This window comes from Trachemys scripta, chromosome 23, assembly GCF_013100865.1.
Source record: "Trachemys scripta elegans isolate TJP31775 chromosome 23, CAS_Tse_1.0, whole genome shotgun sequence".
In the NCBI taxonomy this organism is placed as follows: domain Eukaryota; kingdom Metazoa; phylum Chordata; order Testudines; family Emydidae; genus Trachemys; species Trachemys scripta.
This window is the reverse complement of record NC_048320.1, coordinates 3803277-3823701: the sequence shown is the minus strand read 5'-3', so window position 1 is coordinate 3823701 and position 20425 is coordinate 3803277. Positions and strand designations below refer to the sequence as shown.

The following is a 20425-nucleotide window of genomic DNA, read 5'->3' as shown; positions in this document are numbered from 1 at the left end:
CCCGTGTAGAGCCCAGCTGTGGTCCCTCCAGCCCAGGCACCCATCCCCCCCACCACCCAGAGCCCAGCTGTGGTCAGCCCAGCTGTGGTCCTCCCAGCTCAGACACCAGCCCCCTACTGGCCACGGATCCAGAGGGAGAAACCGCCTGTTGCTGGGTCCCAGGCTTGTGTGGAGTTTCCTGCACACCGCCCGCTCCTTCTCTCGGGGCGTGTGGGGAATTGCAGCTGCCAGGAACTCTCTACTCTCTCCCCTGGTCCTCCCCACCCCCACAGTGTCTTGTGTGTGCAAGCAGGGCTCAGCCGGGTCCAGCGGCCCCTGCTGGCGGCCAGCAGCATCGCAGCCTATTTCTAGGGGGGAAAGGAAATTATGCGTAAAAACCATTAATTTCTGCAAAATTCTGCATTGCGCAGTGGCACAGAATTGCCTCAGGAGTATTCTTGTTCCCCCACTAGCAGGGTGATTGTCAGAGTACTCCCTCACTGCTACGGCTTTAGAATTTATTCTATCCCTCCGCCTCTCAAAGTGTCACGTGACACACTGTTCTCAGCTCTGTGCTTAGGAATCACATACTTGTAAGCACTGGAGATGAAAGTGTCACAGACCTAGAGGGGAGATTTGAGTGGATCCCAAAGCCAGTGTGATCAGTCTGATCTTAAATCCCAGTTTCCATTGATTGAAAAAGTGACTTTGGGGCTTTTTCCTGCTGAGCAAATAGAAAAACTGCTGTTTTCCCCCCTTTCAATTATGCTAAAACTGTTGAAAATAATGAGGTGGTGTTGAGTGAAGCAGGTTTGAATGGATCATAGGAGAACACAGTAGGAGAATTTGTCCTCCTGACTTTTGAATCACTAGATAGAACCTCCTCTGGAATTCATAGCGTATTACACGGTAATTGTCATATTTCTCTGCATTATGGATTTTTCTCTCTTTCCTGAATGCCGTTTGGTCACGTAACTGGATATTTTGTTGGACAGAATGTAGATCAGATTTATTAGGGACTTTGAAACAGATGACCATTTGCTAAAATAGTCTTGTGGTTTTTTCCCCATCCCTCCACGGTGACAGAGAAGAAATTCTTTCAGTCACCGGGAGAGAATGCTCCAATTTATTGGGCATGCTACCAAGGAACTAGTCATATATTTTAAATCTCCATACTGAAATGGTGAACAACAGTACACCACAAATGGTGCAACTAGCTGAAGTAATTGGATATGATCACACTGTTGTTCAGTTGGTTGGGTCAATAACGTGTCAGATGATCTGGGGAGAGAATTTCACAGGAAGTGACTTGGAACTAGGCAAAACATTTGGTTCCCAAAACAGTTGTGGCCCAGGCAGGTCCGGATTAAAAAATTTTGGGGGCCCCTCCCCACCTTCCTTAAACTAGATAGAGCATGTGATATACTATATGTAGATATGAGATCCTCTTCATTTATGATGATGATGATTGTCAGAGTTAGAGCTTTCAGCAGAAAATACAGAAGCACCACTGAAAGTGAAATGATGGTGTCTTATGCTAACTTATACAGTAGCATAGTGAACTTTGAGAATTAGAACACAAACAATTTGAATACAAGAATAAAAATTAGCCCCACTGAGTGTAAAAAAGCATTACCGTGTGCTGTGCTGCATGTTTCATGTACTGGAAGAAAACATGTATGTTTAATATATTTTAACGTGTTTTGTTTGTTTAGGGTTTTTTGTTAACCACAATTCTCCACTTTTACCTAGTCGTTTGTTCACTTTGTTACCCTTTTTTAACAAACCTAATAACTATTTTTTATAGAATGCTTCAGACTATCACATGCACCTGATGTACTAAACTAAATTGGTTTGTTCAATTCTCAAACAATTTTTCAATCATTTTTATGCCCTGGGTAGAGAAAGCATTGCTGCTGGGCCCGATCCTTCCGACTTTACTCTTTGAAATCAGTGGGATTAGTTGTGTGTGCAAGGACTGTGCGAACCAGACCAACTCTTATTTTGCAAGAGATTTAACAGAGTTTGTTTTGTTTTTTGCTTTTTAAGTGTAATCAGTTAGCTGGGCATTGTGCCAAAACTCTGGTGATTATAAATGCAAATTTGTATGTGTGTGTGTGTGTGAGACTTTTTCTCTCCACACACACACACACACACACACACACACACACACACACACACACACACTCTCTCTCTCCAGGATTGAGCACCAGGCACTAGTTTAGGGACACTCAAAGCATGGGGTTGCATCCCTGACCATCTTGGAGGATTGGTCCATCAATGGCCATTAGCCATGAACTTATCTAGTTCTTTTTTGAATGCACTTAGGGCTAGTCTACGCTACCACACTACATCGGCGCAGCTGCATTGCTGCAGCGTGTCTGGTGAAGACGTGCTATGCCGACAGGAGAACACTCTCCCGTCAGCATAAGTACTCCGCCTCAATCAGAGGCGGAAACTGTATCAGCGGGAGAGTGTCCCCAACAGCATAGATCGGTGTAGACACTGCTTCAAGTTGATGTAACTTATGTCGCTTGGGGGGTGGCTTTTTCACAACCCTGAACAACGTAATTTACATAGACTTAATCAGAGAGGGCAGTGCAGAATGGGGAAGAAAATTGGCAGCATGTGACCTAAAGAAGAAGAAAGAGAAGAACCCACATACCCCCAATGCAGAGAGAGGTAAGAAACCGTTTTCAGGCTCTCTGCACAGGTACTACGGTGGAGAATGGTTTGGTAGAGTCATCTGAGGGAAGGGATCAGGAGACCCCATTGACCGGAGGGCATGGGATGCATTGTCCTAGGGATGGGGGTTCCATGACCACCACTTCCAGGAGGAGGAGACAGGTGGTGGTGGTCGGGGACTCCCTCCTAAGGGGGATGGAGTCATCCATCTGCTGTCCAGACCGGGAAACTCAAGGGCAATGAAAATGATCAGGGGGCTGGGGCACATGATTTATGAGGAGAGGCTGAGGAAACTGGGCTTGTTTAGTCTGCAGAAGAGAAGAGTGGGGGGGGATTTGATAGCAGCCTTCAACTACCTGAAGGGAGTTCCAAAGAGGATGGAGCTCGGCTGTTCTCAGTGGTGGCAGATGACAGAACAAGGAGCAATGGTCTCAAGTTGCAATGGGGGAGATCTAGGTTGGATATTAGGAAACACTATTTCACTAGGAGGGTGGTGAAGCACTGGAATGGGTTCCCTAGGGAGGTGGTGGAATCTCCATCACTGGAGATCTTTAAGAGTAGGTTGGACAAACGCCTGTCAGGAATGGTCTAGATAATACTTAGTCCTGCCATTAATGCAGGGGACTGGACTAAATGACCTCTCGAGGTCCCCTCCAGTCCTATGATTCTATGATTTCTAGGATAGTCAAGCTGATAACTACTCCAGTGTCTATCAAAAAATCCCTCATAGGGCACCCCTTGATCACCCCCTGGAGCATAGGGCAACTGGATACGTCCCATCCCAGACTGAATATGGACAGGATGCCTCCCTGGGCACCTCTAGGTTATAGTCTCCCCCTCCTGCCCTCCCGACCGTTCTGAGAACAATAACACTCCTGTCTCCTAGCAAAATTGTGTGCCTGACACTGCAGGCAATCCCAATCCCCTGGTCTCCATGACCACACGCCCCTGCCAAGCTGGTGAGATCCTGGGTAGCCCGTTTAGCTTGACGTCTCTGACTCTGCTCTTCTATTGCTGCCTGCTCATCCCTGACTACCCACCTGAAATCACGGCCCCATGGGCGGTGGGTAGAATAGGCCTGGAGAGGCTCAGCCTCCCCTGGTGCAGCCACTGCCGCCGGACGCCAGTTGTGTTTTGGGTGGGGGAAATCTTTGCCCTTTGCTGTCAATACGCTTCACGGTCTGAGCAGGGCAGCCCCAGGTGAAACAGGCCTCTCATCCAAGAACTCCTGGCTCCATCCCACTGAAGGATTATTATGGTGAGCGGCACCAGGTGGCCCTTCTTGTTACCCAGGCTGAGGAGTTCTTGTTCAGTCCCTTTGGAAGACAATCTTGTGCATTCAGTGATGCAGTTGTCCTAGGAGAGAAGCTGTGGCAGACAGCGGCTGCTGTCTCTCTGTATTCGGAGGCAATTCTTGGCACAGAGTAGCTTCCTGGGAAGCAGACATTGGTGCATGCTGAGATTTCGGGAGGAGGGGATTTCCCGTGTGCTGTTTGCCTCTGTTCCAGGACTGCTGTATTTATGTTAATAAAGCAAATCACACTTAGAATTCACCCAGCCTCTGTACACTGATTTCTCCTCCACTGGGAACCTGACCGGCAAGGCCCAGGACATCTCACGCTCACCAGAGGGGCAACCCTTGTATCAGTAGGATAATATCAAGGCTGGCCTTACACATGGGTGATGTGGGTGACCAGCCAGGGCACCATGGTCAAGAGGCAAGGAGGGGGGTTGGCCTGGGGTGCGAGGCTGCAGAAAGGAGCTCAGGGCAGTGAGGGAGGTGGCAGCGGGGCCCTGGGATGATGGGGAGCCCAGGGAGGCAGTGAGGTCCAGAGGCAATGAGGGATGGGTGGGAGATCCACGGGCAATGGGGGACCCAGGGAGGCAGTGGAGGCCAGGGGCAATGGGGGACCCAGGGAGGCAGTGGAGGCCAGGGGTGATGGGGGGAGGTGAGGAGCCCAGGGAGGCAGCGAGGTCCAGGGGCGATGGGGGGATGGGTGGGGGTCCAGGGAGGCAGTAGGGGTCGGGGTGATGGGGGGAGCCAAGGACGATGGGGTGATGGACCCAGGGAGGCAGTGGGAGCCAGGGGCGATGCGGGTGGGGGCCCAGGGCGGCAGCGGGGTGCAGAGGGGCAGCGTTTCCCCGAGGCCGGTGTGACGATAAGGGACCCTGGCGCCTGTAGTTGCTCCGAGCAGGGCCCAGGAGTGGGAGTTTCCCGGCCGCCCCCCAGGGGAGGGCCCCGGTTCCGGCCCCGGCCCCGAGCAGCCCCTGGCCGCGGCCAGAGCGGCTGTAACGCGGGGCAGCAGCCGGAGACTGACGCGGGCGCTGCTCCCCGCTCGGCCCCGGGGGACCTGCCCGGGGCGCTGCAGAAACCGGAGCCGGGAACGTGTCGCTCTCGTTATCCCCCATCCCCGGCCCGGAGACTTGGCCCCGGCCCTGTGCCCGGGGGCGGCTCCTGCCCGGGCTGGAAGCGCCCCGCGCTGGGCCGAGCCCGGGCGGCTATTCCGGGGCACAGGAAGCGGCGGGGGGAGATCGGTGAGATCAGATCCTGCGCAGCTGCCGGGCGTGGGGAGCCGAGCCCGGGCTCTGCCCCGCTGGGGAGTGTGGCCAGCCCAGCCCGGCCGGACTCTCTCCCTGGCCGGGGGTAGCCCCGGGGAAGTCCCGGGCTCTGGAGACATCAACGCCTGAGTGGAGACTGCAGGTAATTGAGAGACTCCGGGGAGTGGGGCAGGAAACCTCCCGCCCCCCGGCGCGCACCAGGGGATGGGGGGCCTGGCGCTGGCAGCCCCTGGGAATCTGTTCCCCAATTAGCAAAAACAACCGCAGAGTCCTTGTGGCACCGTAGAGACTAACACATTGATTTGGGCATAAGCTTTCCTGGGCTAGAACCCACTTCATCAGATGCATGGAGTGAAACATACAGGAGCAGGTATAAATACATGAAAGGCTGGGGGTTGCTTTACCAAGCGTGAGGTCAGTCTAAAGAGATAAATCAATTAACAGCAGGATACCAAGAGAGGAAACAATAACTTCTGAAGTGATAAGAGGGTGGCCCATTACAGTGCTGAGTGAACAACTCTGAACCTGCTGCTCTCAGTTCTTCCCCAGGGGCAAAACTGGGGGGGGGGAGGGTGTTGCCAAGGTAGCAATTTTTGTCACTAGATTTAGTTTCCCTGGAGAGGAAATAAGTGTCAAAATGACCAATTTAGTGACTTTCCCGGCTGATTACAGTGATATCCAGAGAAAGAAATACCAGTTTGTGTAGTCACAAAATCATTCGCAAGAAGCTCAGTGTTAATAAGACTGTTCCTGGCTCTTCCGCCTGCTTTCTGTTGCATTCTGTCACTACCTCTGACTTGGGCATGTCCTCGGAAGGCCCCACACCTAGGGTTTGCTTGGGCTGGGAATGAGAGGAAGGGTTTGACTTCTGGTGGCAGAATAAATGCTTAACACATAACTGGGGCTCAGCATCTCTGCCTTGGTGGTGGGGAGGGGGTGAAAAGCCAGGTCTAATGTGGAGGGCAGCCTGGAAGAGGGGAGGATACAACCTCCCCTCGGGGGAAAAGTTTAGATCTTCTGCTTAGTAAAAACTAGGGCTGTCAAGTGATTAAAAAAATTAATCACACTGTTAAACAGTAATAGAATACCATTTTTCAATATTTTTGATGTTTTCTACATTTTCAAATAGATTGATTTATATGGAGATATACTTATCTCGTAGAACTCGAAGGGACCTTGAAAGCAATTGCAACACAGAATATGAAGTGTACAGTGCTCACTTTATATTTATTTTTGATTACAAGTATGTTCACTGTAAAAAAAAAAAAACCAAAAGAAATAGTTTTTAAAATTTCAATTTCCCTCATACAAGTACTGTAGTGCAATCTCTTTATCATGAAAGTTGAACTTACAAATGTAGAATTATGGACAAAAATAACTGCACTCAGTCCTACTTCTTGTAGAGCCAATTGCTCAGACAAACAAGTTTGTTTATGTGTCAGAGGGGTAGCCGTGTTAGTCTGGATCTGTAAAAGCAGCAAATTGTCCTGTGGCACCTTATAGGCCAACAGACGTATCGGAGCATGAGCTTGTATCCGACGAACTGGGTATTCACCCACGAAAGCTCATGCTCCAATACGTCTGTTAGTCTATAACAGGCCTGCACAACCCGTAAAGCGGCGAGGGCCATATTACTCCAAAGAAAATAGCGGAGGGCTGAACCCCCCCGGCCCCAATGAAATACCGCCTCCCCCCCACGCCACCCAGCCCCCGTGTAAGCAAGCAGGACTCACCCCGGTGGCGCTTCCTCCTGGTCTTCTCGGGAATTAGCTCATCCAGCCGTTGGAGCACCCTCTGCAGGCTGGTGTCCCGCTGCCGCTGGCACCATGTCCCTCCCAGACCCTGGCACCCTTTGATCTGGGGTGCTGCCCCCTGGCAATACCCCCACACTCTGCCTCTAGGTCTCCCCTCTCTGGGGAACCCCCACTCACTATCCCTACCTTACCTCAGAATAAGGCCACTGCCAGTCACCAACTAGCCCCTGCACCCTGGGGCAGACTGCAGTATAAGCCACTCATCACAGGCAAGGTTGGGTTGGGTTTGGACCTGCTGCCTCTCTCTAGAGCTGGGCTGCCCCTCTGCAGCCCTGATACTGGTCTTAGGCCCTTAGCTAGCTCCGCAGCTTGGGGGTTTTCCAGGCTGGATTTCCCCAGCTCCTCTAGCCTTCCCCAGCCCAGCTCCACTCCCAGTACCCTGCTCAGCTCCCCAGCAGCCAGGCCCTTCTCTCTCTATAAGCAGAGAGAGACTTCCTCTGGGCCGCTGGCTCACAGCCTTTTTATACAGGCCAGCTGGGGCCTGATTGGGATATGGCCTAGCTGCAGCCGCTTCCCCAATCAGCCCAGCTTTTCCCCTGCCACAGCCCTCCCCCAGGGCTGTTTAAAGCCCTTCAGGGCAGGAGTGGGGTAACCACCCTGCTACATCCCCCATCCCAGCGCCGCCCGCCCCGTGGAAACAAATCCTCCTTCTCCAGCGCCGCCCCACCGAAACAGCTGTGGGCCAAAAAGGAAGGTTGGGGGTGTGTGTGTGATTCTTTATTAAGAATTTTTCAATTAAAGCAAACAATTTTTAAAATTATTTTAATTTTTTTTATGAATCATTGAAAAAAAAACCATTTGTACTTTTCATAATTACCTTGCAAGTTTAATGAGAGATATTACATCTCTTTTCGGCAACAAGCTTGTCGTATTTGGGGGTCATATTTGAAGTGGATATTTTCATAATGTCTTCCAAATGGTCATCAGAGAAGAACGTGGCTTGTTTTTATTCATGTTCATGATGGAAAATGTTTGTTCACATATGTAAGTGCTTCCAAAAATGCTGAACGTTTTTAGTGCAACTTCGATAAGATTCTTGTATTTTTCATCGTCCAGACTTTTGTAGAAGTCCCACAAGCTGCTTTCTCTGTGCTTATGTCGATAAACTACCGAACATTGAAGTTCAATAACCTCCAACTGCAAATTTAGTGGCACTTCCTCTGGCTCCACAGAAAAGGGATCTTCAATCAGCTTCAACTGGACGGCATCGTCTTTAGACAAAGTAAGTCTTCTGTCAAATTCTTCAATCAAAAGAATGATGTGCTTTGCGTATTTCTCTCCTAACTCGGCGTGTTTGTGCTGAGAGATACGCTGTGCACAAGTGGGAAAGTGACACATTTCACCTTTTGACAGCTGACTTCTGAAAAGTTTCAATTTCATTTTGAAAGCTTTCACTGCTGCACACATTTGAAATATAAATTGTTTTTTTTCCGTGAAGTTGAATGTTGAGGTCATTCAGGTGTGCTGTAATGTCACAAAAGAAAGAGATCTTGATTCCAGGACTCATTTTCAAACTCTGGGAATTTTTTTGGCACATTTTCTAGGAATTTTGCTACCTCCTCTTTCAAAGCAACAAAACGCTGGAGCACTCTTCCTCGACTCAACCACCTCACTTCTGTATGGTAAATTAAGTCGCTGCACTCGGCATCTTCCCCTTCAAGAAAGGCTCGAAATGTCCTATGGTTTAGTCCTCTAGAACGGATGTAGTTTACAATGGAAACTACCACTGACATTACATGCTCAAATTTTAAGACTTTGCTACACAAAACCTGCTGATGTATAATGCAGTGATGTTTGGCTATTTCTCTCCCGATAAATTCTTCAAGAAGAGTAACTGCTCCAACATTTTTTTGGCACATAGCTGGAGCACCATCAGTACAAATGGCCACCAAGTTTGTGAAATCTAATCCCAACTTATCATTCATGCACTTTATCACTTCACTGGAGATTTCTTTTCTGGTTGTGCGACCCGTCATGGAGCACATGCCAGTAAGTTCTTCAGTAATTTCAAAGTCTTTATCAATACCTCTAATAAAAATAAGAAGTTGGGTGGTGTCTTGTAAATCGGTGCTTTTATCCATAGCTAGGGAGTAAAAGCAGAATTCACTGACTCTCTGCTTTAACTGATCACTTAGATTGGTAGAAATGTCAGGTATTCTTCTCTGTACAGTCGTGCGTGATAGACTGACATTCTCAAATATTCCCCTCTTTTCTGGACATAACTCAGATACAGCAATCAACAAACACTTTATTAAAAACTCGCCTTCTGTGAAGCATTTCCCAGCAGCAGCAATTTCCTTAGAAATTTGAAAGCTTACTTTAGTAACTGTATCGTTCTCAGTGCTCACTTTCTTGAAAAGTTGCTGTTCTCCACTAAGGTTTTTCGCTAAACTGGCTGCTTTCATTATTTTTTCATTTGGGTTCAATTTGGTGAGATTGGGATGTTTAGTTTCAAAGTGCCACCGAAGGTTGTATTCTTTCGGAACAGCTAACGTTTCGCGACACACGAGGCACAGTATTTTGTCTTTGGAAACAGTATGTAAGTATTTATTCATCCATTCAGTGTTGAAAACTCTGTGCTCTGATTCTGTTTTTCTTTTCACTCATGGTAGTCATTATGAAGCTCAAGATTTTGTTGAATAAATTCACACACAAGGGAAACACTCACAGTTAGGGCCGGCACTTCCACTAGGTGACCCTACGCGGTCGCCTAGGGCGGCAGGATTTGGGGGGTGGCATTTTGCCACCCTCGGCAGAAATTTGGCGGGAGGGGTCCTTCCGCTTCGGGTCTTCGGTGGAAATTTGGCGGTGGGTCCTTCACTCGCTCCGGGACCTGCTGCTGAAGTGCCCCGAAGATGTGGAGCGGAAGGACCCCTGCCGCCGAATGCTCAGAGGAGGAGCGCTGCCGCCTAGGGCAGCAAAAACCCTGGTGCTGCTCCTGCTCACAGTCACACACAAAGAGAAGAGATATCTCATGGCACATGGCACACTAGCAAGGCCCTGACAGTGTGTGGAAGCCTGTAGAGGGGGAAAGAAATGGTGCGCATAGGGTAACCAGATCACAGCAGTAAAATAGCACCCGCCCCCTCCCTGCTCGGCCCCACCATTACATCCCTCTTCAGCCCCCCCAGGGGTCACTATATTACTGCACACAGCATACCAAAAATTAAAATACTGAAAATGGACGCCTCCCTCCAGCCACTGACTCGCCGCTCGCCTCCTCACCCCCCCCAAGTATAAAGCCTCGCCGCCACAACCTGCCCACCCGCCCGCTCAGTTCGTCATCCCCCCATGAAATAAGGGGAGGGGAAAAGGGGGGCAGTGTGAAGAATGTGACTGTCCAACACACAAACACAGGGAGCCCGGAGGGGGGGGGCGAAGCAGTGTGATAGGGGCCGGGGAGGGGTAAGGTCTCTGGACCAGGGAAGGGGGCAGCAGTTGGGGCACGGCAGGTGCAACACACACACACACGTCTCCCCCGGGAATTTCCTGGCTGCCCACAGACAGTTCAAACCCTCCCCCCATCACTACGGAGGCCGCCCTGGGAGCAACCAGCGCAGTAGCCGCAGGGCTGCCCAGAGGATTCAGGGGGTCTGGGGCAAAGCAATTTCAGGGGCCCCTTCCATAAAAAAAGTTGCAATGCTCTAGTAACGTATTTGGAAATGTAAAAAATAACCAGTGAAATACATTCAAAAAATAATTTGTAATAATTTGAAAATATACTAAATACATTATTTAAAAACATTAAAAGCTGTAATGGTATGTATACATTTGCAATTACATAATGGGCTCTTGCTGGGTGATGGTTGGTGCCAATGGGTTGTCCCTGCCTGGGGGTCGTGCTGCTGTTGCCCAGGGCTTGGTGGGGAGCTGGGCTCTGGGTTTGGGGGTGCCCGGCTCACAGGGGCTGGGCTCAGGGATGTGGGGAGATGGGATTGGGGGGTGTCCGGCTCAGAGGGGCTGGGCTCGGAGCTGGGGGTCGGGGCTGTGAGGGGGATGGGGTTGGGGGGGAGCCTGGCTCAGAGGGGCTGGGCTCAGAGCTGGGGGTCTGCGCTGTGGGGGGGATGGGGTCGGGGGGTGCCTGGCTCACAGGGGCTGGCCTCAGAGCTGGGGGTCAGGGCTTTGGGGGGGGGGTCAGGGGGGAGCCCAGCTCAGAGGGGCTGGGCTCGGAGCTGGGGGTCAGGGTTGTGGGGGGATGGGGTTGGGGGGGTGCCCAGCTCTTAACATGCTACTTACCCCCTCTCCCGGAGCCTCAGCGCGCCGTGTCCAAGAGTGGCCCCAGAGCTCCCGCTCGGCCGCAGCTCGCAGCCCCGCCCCCTTATCAGCTGAGACACCGGGGGATGGGGGAAGACGGAGGCGGGGGGAGCCTCCGACATACTCCTGGGGGCCCCTGTGGAGTCTGGGTCAAATTGCCCCTCTCCCCTCCCCCCCTCCTCCTCCCCCCGGAGCGCAGCGTGTGCGTGGAGCTTTGAGGTCGGCCCCTCCCTCCCCGGGCAGGGGGCGAACATGGCAGACCTTCCGCCGCTTGCCCGGGGGCCGCACAGTGAGCCCACGTGGGCCGCATGCGGCCTGCGGGCCGCATGTTGTGCAGGCCTGGTCTATAAGGTGCCACAGGACTCTTTGCTGCTTTTAAATTTGTTTACATTTGCAGGAGATAATCCTGCCCGCTTCTTGTTTATAATGTAACCTGAAAGTGAGACTAGGCGTTTATCGCAAGATATTTATTTGCCAGATGTGCAAAAGATTCATATCTTCCTTCATGCTTCAGCCATCATTCCAGGGGACATGCGTCCATGCTGATGATAAGTTCTGCTCGAAAGCAGTCCAAAGCAGTGTGGACCGACGCATGTTCATTTTCATTATCTGAGTCAGATGCCACCAGCAGAAGGTTGATTTTCTTTTTTTGTGGTTCAGGTTCTGTAGTTTCTGCATTGGAGTGTTGCTCTTTTAAGACTTCTGAAAGCATGCTCCACACCTCATCCCTCAGATTTTGGAAGGCACTTCAGATTCTTAAACCTTGGGTCGAGTTCTGTAGCTATCTTTAGAAATCTCACATTGGTATCTTCTTTGTGTTTTGTCAAATCTGCAGTGAAAGCGTTCTTAAAATGAACAAAATGTGCTGGGTCATCGTCCGAGACTGCTATAACGTGAAATATATGGCAGAATGTGAGTAAAACAGCAGTGGACATATAATTCTCCCCCAAGGAGTTCAGTCACAAATTTAATTAATGCATTATTTTTTAACAAGCATCATCAGCATGGAAGCATGTCCTCTGGAAGGGGTATGCTGAAGCATGAAGGGGTATACGAATGTTTAGCATAGCTGGCCCGTTAATACCTTGCAATGCCGGCTACAAAAGTGCTATGCAAAAGCCTCTTCTCACTTTCTGTTGAAGTTATAAATAAGAAGCGGGCAGCATTGTCTCCTGTAAATATAAACAAACTTGTTTGAGAGATTGGCTGAACAAGAAAGGACTGAGTGGCCTGGTAGGCTCTAAAGTTTTACATTGTTTTGTTTTTGAGAGCAGTTATGTAACAAAAGGAATCTACATTTGTAAGTTGCATTTTCATGATAAAGAGATTGCACTACGGTACTTGTATGAGGTGAATTACAAATATTATTTCTTTTGTTTATCATATTTTAATATTTGCACTGTAAAATGTAATAAAAATAATATACATTTTGATTTCAATTACAACACAGAATACAATATATATGACAATGTAGAAAAACATCCACAAATATTTAATACATTTCAATTGGTATTCTGTAGTTGAACAGTGCGATTAATCATGATTAATTTTTTTGAGTTAATCGCGTGAGTTAACTGCGATTAATCAACAGCCCTAGTAAAAACTGTTTTTGACCAGGGTAGCCGTCACTCTCTGGGCGAGAGCGATGCAGGAAAAACCATTTGTCTTTGAGACCTTTGAGACTTTGGCCACTGAAACATTATTAACTGATCAAAATCGGGGAAGCCGGCTTGTGTAGCTGGGCGATTCCTTGGGACTCTGCTGGACCTGCCCCCGTTACTACCTCGCGTGCTCACCTTGCCAGGGCGAGACGACACTCCCAGCTGCTGAACAGAAAGCAGCGGCAATGCTGGATAGTTCTGGCAGCTGAGTTAATTTTGTTATCATTGACCGGCTCTATTGGTGTCTCTCAACTGGTAGGGGGCTGGCAAGGGGTTTCATGGCTGTCCTGGTTACATGGGGCAGGGCTAGGATCCCCCCTTTCTAAACCTGGCATTTGGCTGCCCCTGCTCACTTGAGAGTAATTTGTTTCCACCTTTATCTCCATTAAAATGTTTGCTGAGGAAAGTGGCTTGCCCCTTATTTAATATACAACAAACCCAGAGGCCTCCTCCTGTTTGGGGGAATAGTGTCTTCCAGTTGCTAACAGGAAAGTTGGCTGGACCCCTTTCTTTTTCCCAGATGGCACAAGATGAGGGGTTCACTGCCCTTAGGGGGCTAACCAATTCCGCTAGTTTTAAGAGAGAGAAATGTATGAGTGCTATTGTGTGACATGGTTTCTTGTGATGGTAAGGGGCTTGGTTATGTCTTACGTTTCTAAAATCTCATGCTTCAGGGTTTCAGCCTGCCACCTGCAGGGGTCAAGAAGGGATCTCCACCCTCAACCAATGTAGTCTGGGTTTGTTTGTTGTTTGTCTCGTTCCTCTGAAGCATCAGGGATGGCCATGGCTGGAGATGAAACACTGGACATTGGTCAGGACTCAGATGTGGTGCTGAGCATTTTCTCTCTTGGGTGCTTGGCGGGCTGGTTCTTGCTCCCGTGCTCAAGATCTATCTGATCACCATTTGTGTGGTGGGGAAGGATTTTTCTCATAAGTCAGATTGGCAGTGATCTTGGAAGTTTTTTTGTCTTCCTCTGCACCATGGGGGTCACTTGCTAAGTTCCCTGTAAGCTGTGCGGATGCGCAGCAGCCTATTTAGTGCCGCGCAGGTGCTCAGGGAACCTGCCCTGGGACCTGCCACGGCCGGGGGTGGGGCAGCCCGAACCCAGCCCCGGCCCGGACCTGCTGCAGCCAGGTCGCCCCTACCCCGGCCCGAAACTGGGTGGGGTGGCCTGGACCTGCAGCAGCCCCATACCCCGGCCCAAACCCAGCCAAGGCCTGGACCTGCCACAGCCAGGGCACCATTCCCCCAGCCCCAATCCTGCCATGGCCCGGACCTGCCATGGCCACAGCGCCCCTCCCCTGGCCTGAACCCAGTCCCAGCCCAGACCTGCCGGGGCCGGGCAGGAGGGGCACCTATCCTGCGGCCCCAGCCCTGGAGTTGCCACGGCAGGGAGAGGCGCCTCTCCCCCCAGCCCAGAGGCTGCAGGAGGGGGCTGGGGCCAGTGATCTCATCCCTGGGAGCTGCAGGAGGTGGAAGGGGGCTGGAGATTTCGTGCCCATAGGCTGCAGGAGGGGACTGGGGCTAGTGGCGGTGTGCTCAGAGACCGGAGGTATTGTGCGCCCTGGGGCTGGCGGAGAGCAGAGACATTGGAAGCAGCTTAGTCTCTCTGGCCGTGGTTGGTCCCGGGGGGCAGAAGGCAGCAGGTTCCCTTGCCTCTGCCGGGGGGTGTTGGGGTGGGGGAGCTAATTGCTTCTTTGAATTGAAACGCGCATTGGGGTGGCTCCGGGGGCAGCCGCGAGCCGGCCGGGCTGGGGAGCGGAGCCACTGCCCGCTTCCCTGTAACACGCCTTGCAGAGGGGACAGTGGTTCAGTGCAACCAGGGAGTTGCCCGGCAAGCTGCTGGCTCAGGGAGAAGCTTCCGGGCTGCTCATTAACCAGGGCTGGGAAGAGGAAAGCCCCAGAGCCCCCTCCTGCACCCCAAACCTCTCATCCCTGGCCCCACCCCAGAGCCTGCACCCCTAGCCGGAGCTCTCACCCCCCTGCACCCCAACCCTCTGCCCCAGCCCTGAGCCCCTCCTCCCTGGCCCCACCCCAGAGCCTGCACCCCAACCCTCTGCCCCAGCTCTGAGCCCCTCATCCCCGGCCCCACCCCAGAGCCTGCACCCCCAGCCGGAGCCCTCACACCCCTGCACCCCAACCCGCTGCCCCAGCCCTGAGCCCCCTCCCACACTCCAAACCCCTCAGCCCCACCCCCACCACAGGAATTTTTGGTATGTGGTATGAAGGTGATGTGTCACATAACAAAATTTATTCCACGCATGAGTGGGAAAAATGAGAGGGACGCTGGTCACTTGTCAGGATTCTCTGGGTGTATCTCATTTAATCATTTCCTTGCCGTTGCAGGGGACTTGGGCTCTGGTGAACCTCGATCCCTCCTGTTCTCTCTCTGTGGCAGATAAATAGTCTCATCTCCTGTTGGCTGTGATACTTTGGTCTAACTTCAGTTGTTGCATTTAGTAGATGGGTGCTGGTGGCCTGTGATATACAGAAGGTGTCAGACTAGATGATTTGATGATCCATTCTGGCCTTAAACACTGACTCTGTGACATGGCCAGAAGTATTCCAAACCTCATGACGGATGGTCTCCATGGGGGTTGCTTCCCCCAGAGCTGAGATGTAGCCACCTCTCGGTTGGGTCGGTGGTTATTATTGAGAAGGGAATGGAAATTTTCTTAAATATTTTGGCTCTTCCATTTTCCTGTTTAAAAAAGCATCCCCCACGGCTCCCTGCTGCCTGTGTGAATAGCCAGCAGGTGGTGGTAGTAACTTTCTATCCATTTATCAAATACTGCTATGAAATCACTGAATTCAGGGCAATTGCATCTGTATCCCACCTCCGTGATCCATCCTGGGCATCCATTTTTAGATTTCCAGCTCCCTCTTGGGCAGAGACCCATGTCTCTCTCCCTCCTGATTGGGGTTTTTCCAGGCTGCTGTTTCCTGTCTACACTGTGGTATTCCCAGCAAGCCAGGCCACTGCCTGCTGTTTGGTTTCTCTCCAGAGGATATAAACCGTGTAATTGCCCACCCAACCCTTTCTAAGTAGGCTTGGCAGAATTCAATCGTTACTTTTTGATCATTTTGATGGGTCACACTGATGTTTACTTTAAGCGCTGTTTTTAGATTTTTATAGATTTACATTTTTCACAGTTGTGGGAATTCGTGGTGGTGGGTGAGTCCATAATTGTTTGATGCCAGTGGAGATTGAAAAGTTAAAGCTTTAGAACGGTTAAATCACGAATTGTCAGCATCACATGTTACAATTTACTAAGTCATATCCTTAAATCAAACCCTGAGCATATCTCAAGCAGCATTTTTCTTACTTTGCCTACATGTAAATTTGGATTCTAATCAATGGAAATACCTTTTCATCCGTTTGTGTGTGTACAGTGAAGTCAACATTTAGCAATAAAAATCTAATCACGCCAAACCTATTTATAAGCAAGCCCATTTTTTCTTCAGGTGAAAGTATTACAGAAAAAACATAAGCAATAAAAGAACCTCCATTCATGCTAATAAGCTTAAAATCCACCACGGGCTCTGGGAGGAGTCAGTCCTTCAAAGCTCACCAAGGGATTTTCCTGTGGTTACACGTTTATAATAGTCTTAGCTCAAGATACAGAACAACCATGAATAGTTCAAAAAGAACAGGAGTACTTGTGGCACCTTAGAGACTAACAAATTTATTAGAGCATAAGCTTTCGTGGACTACAGCCCACTTCTTCGTTCAGTCTCCTTTATACAGCTTGGGCCTTTGATCTTGGCCCTGTGTTACAGGTAATCACCAGACAAAGGCCCATTCTTCAGGGGGTGGTTTCAAAGCCTGGAATTTTTGCATAACGGGGGGTGGGGGGAAGAACTTGCATTCACATCCCCCTAGATATTTCCCAGAAAATTCACTTCATACCTATTGTCCCCAAAGCCCATTCTTATCTGCCACATTGTTAAGTATAGGCCTTTGGTCACCCAGGCCCACAATAATACGGAGCCTTTGTATCTAATGGAATGGACTCCAAAGATACTTGCACTTAATTCCGTAAGCTTTTGTGAGGATACAGTGCACCCTCGCTAGAACGAACCCCTGGGGATTCAAGCTGCTTGTTCGGTGTAGCCAGGGGTTCGTTATAGTGAGAGATTGGGGAGAGTCAGATCCTCCGGCCCCGAGGCCAGGGCTGGCGGACAAGATCGCTCCTGCAGCCCCGGGCCGCTGCCAGCACAGGGTGCTCCTCCGGCCGCAGCTGGGACAGAGCTGTGATTCCCCTGCCTCAGCCCCGGGGCCGGAGGAGCTCTCAGCCCCCCACCATGGCAGGCGGGGCTGGAGGTGGGATCCAGGGAAGGACGTCCTAGCACGGGTCAGTCCGTATTGCAGGAAATTGGCACATCTGTCACAGTCACTACAGATTTTGCTTCTCTGTCCCCTTCAGAACTGGAGGAACTTGGGAAAAACTGTTGTCCTAAATCCTTATCCCAGATGTGGGGAGTGAGGGAGATGGGACGATCTGTTTACAAGGATTCTGGCCTCATCTCTCCTGAGCCATGTTTCTGGCCTTACCCAGACCAGTGTTAATCCAGGGTCACTGCAAGGAAGAACAAGGAGTGACTCCAGATTAGCACATGGGGGCAAATGAGGTCCGCACTGTCCCAGTGGGGGAGTGGTTTCATTGGTAGCTGTGACCAGGGAGCTCTAGTCCTTGCTGAAGGAGGGGGTAGGGGGCTGCTCCCTCCCTCTCTCTGCTCAGGATATTGGGGTTGAGCTTCCTGGGTCAGAAGCTGCTGCCTCCATTGTGATCTGGGAGCCCAGGCTGAGCAGCTGTTGCTCTCCTACCAGGCTCTGTGCTGGGGAGTGACCTTAATGAAAGCTTCCTCTGTGCCCCTCCAAGGTGACGACTTACTCCATGTGGTACTAGCCCTCCGTCGACATCAACTCCTGAGCCTAGGGCTGCCCTGGGGATTAGCACCAGACGGAGAAGGTCCTCACCTGGGCTGGGCCCAGAGGGACTCTAGGTAAGAGAGACCTCGGAGAAAGTTGCTGGGGACAAGCATGAAAGTGACTCTGTACGAACAGCCCCTCTTAGGATCATACTTAGTCCTGCCACGAGTGCAGAGGACTGGACTAAACGACCTCTCCAGGTCCCTTCCAGTCCTATGATTCTTCATCAGTCGTCTCTTCTCCCATTAGCAATTGCAGGAGCTGATCCAGCCATGGGAGAGTGAATTCCCCGAGCCAGAGGGGAAAGGAGATATAAAGGGCTAGAGGAGAGAGAGACTGAAGGGGGCAGCGGAAGAAACAGGTGGGAATGGAGGTCCCCAGATCTCTAGCCTATGGAGACACTTATTGCAGCATCGCTGGGCAGATTCGCTTTCCTGTTAACAAGGTGAGGAGCAGAGAGAGGAAAAGCTCGTTTCTGGCTCTATTTGCCTTGCTCGGGGCGAGTGCTGCTCTCAGGGACAATGTCGGGGGAATCCCCCAAAGAGACACCTTTGGTTCTGCTCTTTTCTAGCATTTGGTTCGTAGACTGTTAGAGGGAAGGTTTAAAAATGTCTCGGTCGTTTTAGTCCTTGTGGGAGGGGCTGGGTCTGCACTGAAAAAATAACTAACTAACTAAGAAAGGTGACCAAGCGTCGTCTTAGCACGGCCATGTAGGGTGACCAGATGTCCCGATTTTATAGGGACAGTCCCGATTTTTGGGTCTTTTTCTTATATAGGCTCCTATTACCCCCCAACCCCTGTCCCGATTTTTCACACTTGCTGTCTGGTCACCCTACGGCCATGTCTCGAACGTGTGGGGAAGCGTGATGCGAAATAAACTGAAGCCTGTTCTGAAATCGCCACCATTGCCTTTCTCACCCTGCCAGGCTGCAGAATAACGCCTGTGTTTCGCTCCAGCTCATCCCACTTGCCCATGGGACAGGGAAGGGAAATGGTTTCAGTGGAGCCAGTTCAGGTAGGGATTATCCAGGAGTTGCTGGACAAAGAGGGACAGTGAGTTTGGTCTGGAGGTGGGAGGGGGCAGGAAATACACAGGGTAGAGAAAGGGAGGGAGACAAGGGGTGACAAGCCTGCTGGGCCGTGTTTAACCGGGGGCCTGGATTGTAGGAACAGACCCCTGAGGTTTTGGGGGTGGAATTTCCCTAATTTGTGAAATAGGAAACAACCCTCCTGGGCCGGGCTGGGAAAACTGACCAGACTCCCAGTGCTGGAGCCTGAACCCACTAGCCAGAGGCTGCTGTGAAATATGAAACGGGCAGCCACCAGTGAGGCTTATGGGACTTGCCCCATCCTCTCACACCCAGCTGCTGGCAATGGGAAGGGTGTTTAGGATTCCTACCAGGGGGCTCCATCTCCTGTATCAGCCTCTGGCCGGTAGATGTGTGATGAACAGCAGATTGCCTTCCCCCTCTCTCTGCTGGGAGTGCCGAGGGGCTCCTCTTTCTCCCTCACCCTGATGCCTCCCGGCTGCTCTGAGTGGGGTGGGAAGGGACTATGCTGACTGTCTGCCTCCCAGAGCGTCCATTTGATTGGCCCTGCCCCCCGTGAATAGTGGGGTTGTCAGAGGGGCCGCTGGTACTAACCAGGAGACTCTTGCTCTTTCAGGGGCCGGTGACCTTCGCGGAGGTGGCTGTGTATTTCACCAAGGATGAGTGGGCTCTGCTGGACCCCGCTCAGAGAGCCCTCTACAGAGACGTCATGCAGGAGAACTATGAGAATGTGGCCTCGCTGGGTAAGGATTCCTGTCCCCTTGGCTATTAGAAGGGGAAGTAATGAGTTAAGGTTCACATCACCCACACAATGTAACCTCAACTCTGCCCTGTTACGGCAACACCCCAACATGCCAGTGACACACGTGCTCTGCCCTCCCTGTGACAGAACCCGTTGGGAACAGAGTAGAGCTGCAGTACAGTACAACATCGAACATCTCCTCTTTGCCAAGACAAAACTTGGGTTTAGGTCCAGCTGTTGCCTGCAGTCAAATGAGAGCCCACTACCTGCAGACTATCTCAAACTTGCAAACTGTTACCACTCCTTTATCCTTGCCCTGAGAATTCCTTCTGAGTCATTGCCTTTGCTTACCCCTTCCTAAGTCCTGGATACCACTAGCATGTACGGCACCAACTTGCTGACGATCCCCGTGGCAAGAACACATCCTTACGCACCTTTATCGAAACCACCTATAACACTGCGCACTGAAATGACTCACACTTGGTCTCTCACCTGGGTCCCTCACGGTTCACCTAAATTCAGCCCCAGCTCTGCCAAACTGCTCCACCTAATCTCTTGGCTATTTCTTCCAGTTACTGCTGTATTGAGCTGAATATATTGTATTTGGCTAAATCATCTTCCAAAAAGGCATCCTGTCTTGACTTGAAGACTTCAAGAGATGGAGAACCCTCCACTTCCCTTGGTAGTATCCAAACCATTTCCTGTGGCTACTGGCAGCTCCAGAGGTGGAGGATGAGGGCAGAGTTAA

The 20425-nt window shown here is 51.0% G+C and overlaps 1 protein-coding gene and 1 long non-coding RNA gene across 3 annotated transcripts in view; both read left to right on the top strand.

Moving 5' to 3' along the window:
• LOC117869422 (zinc finger protein 2 homolog) overlaps positions 1–20425 on the top strand; it is a 49512-nt gene that overhangs the window by 12076 nt on the left and 17011 nt on the right. The window lies entirely within an intron of this gene.
• Positions 5163–19605, top strand: LOC117869130. 2 transcript variants are annotated; one of them, XR_004643778.1, is made up of 5 exons: positions 5163–5365; positions 17837–17960; positions 18136–18331; positions 18813–18901; positions 19552–19605. It is a non-coding gene; the product is annotated as an uncharacterized LOC117869130 (long non-coding RNA). The 2 variants fall into 2 exon arrangements; XR_004643777.1 differs by lacking the exon at positions 17837–17960 and having other exon boundaries at positions 5180–5365.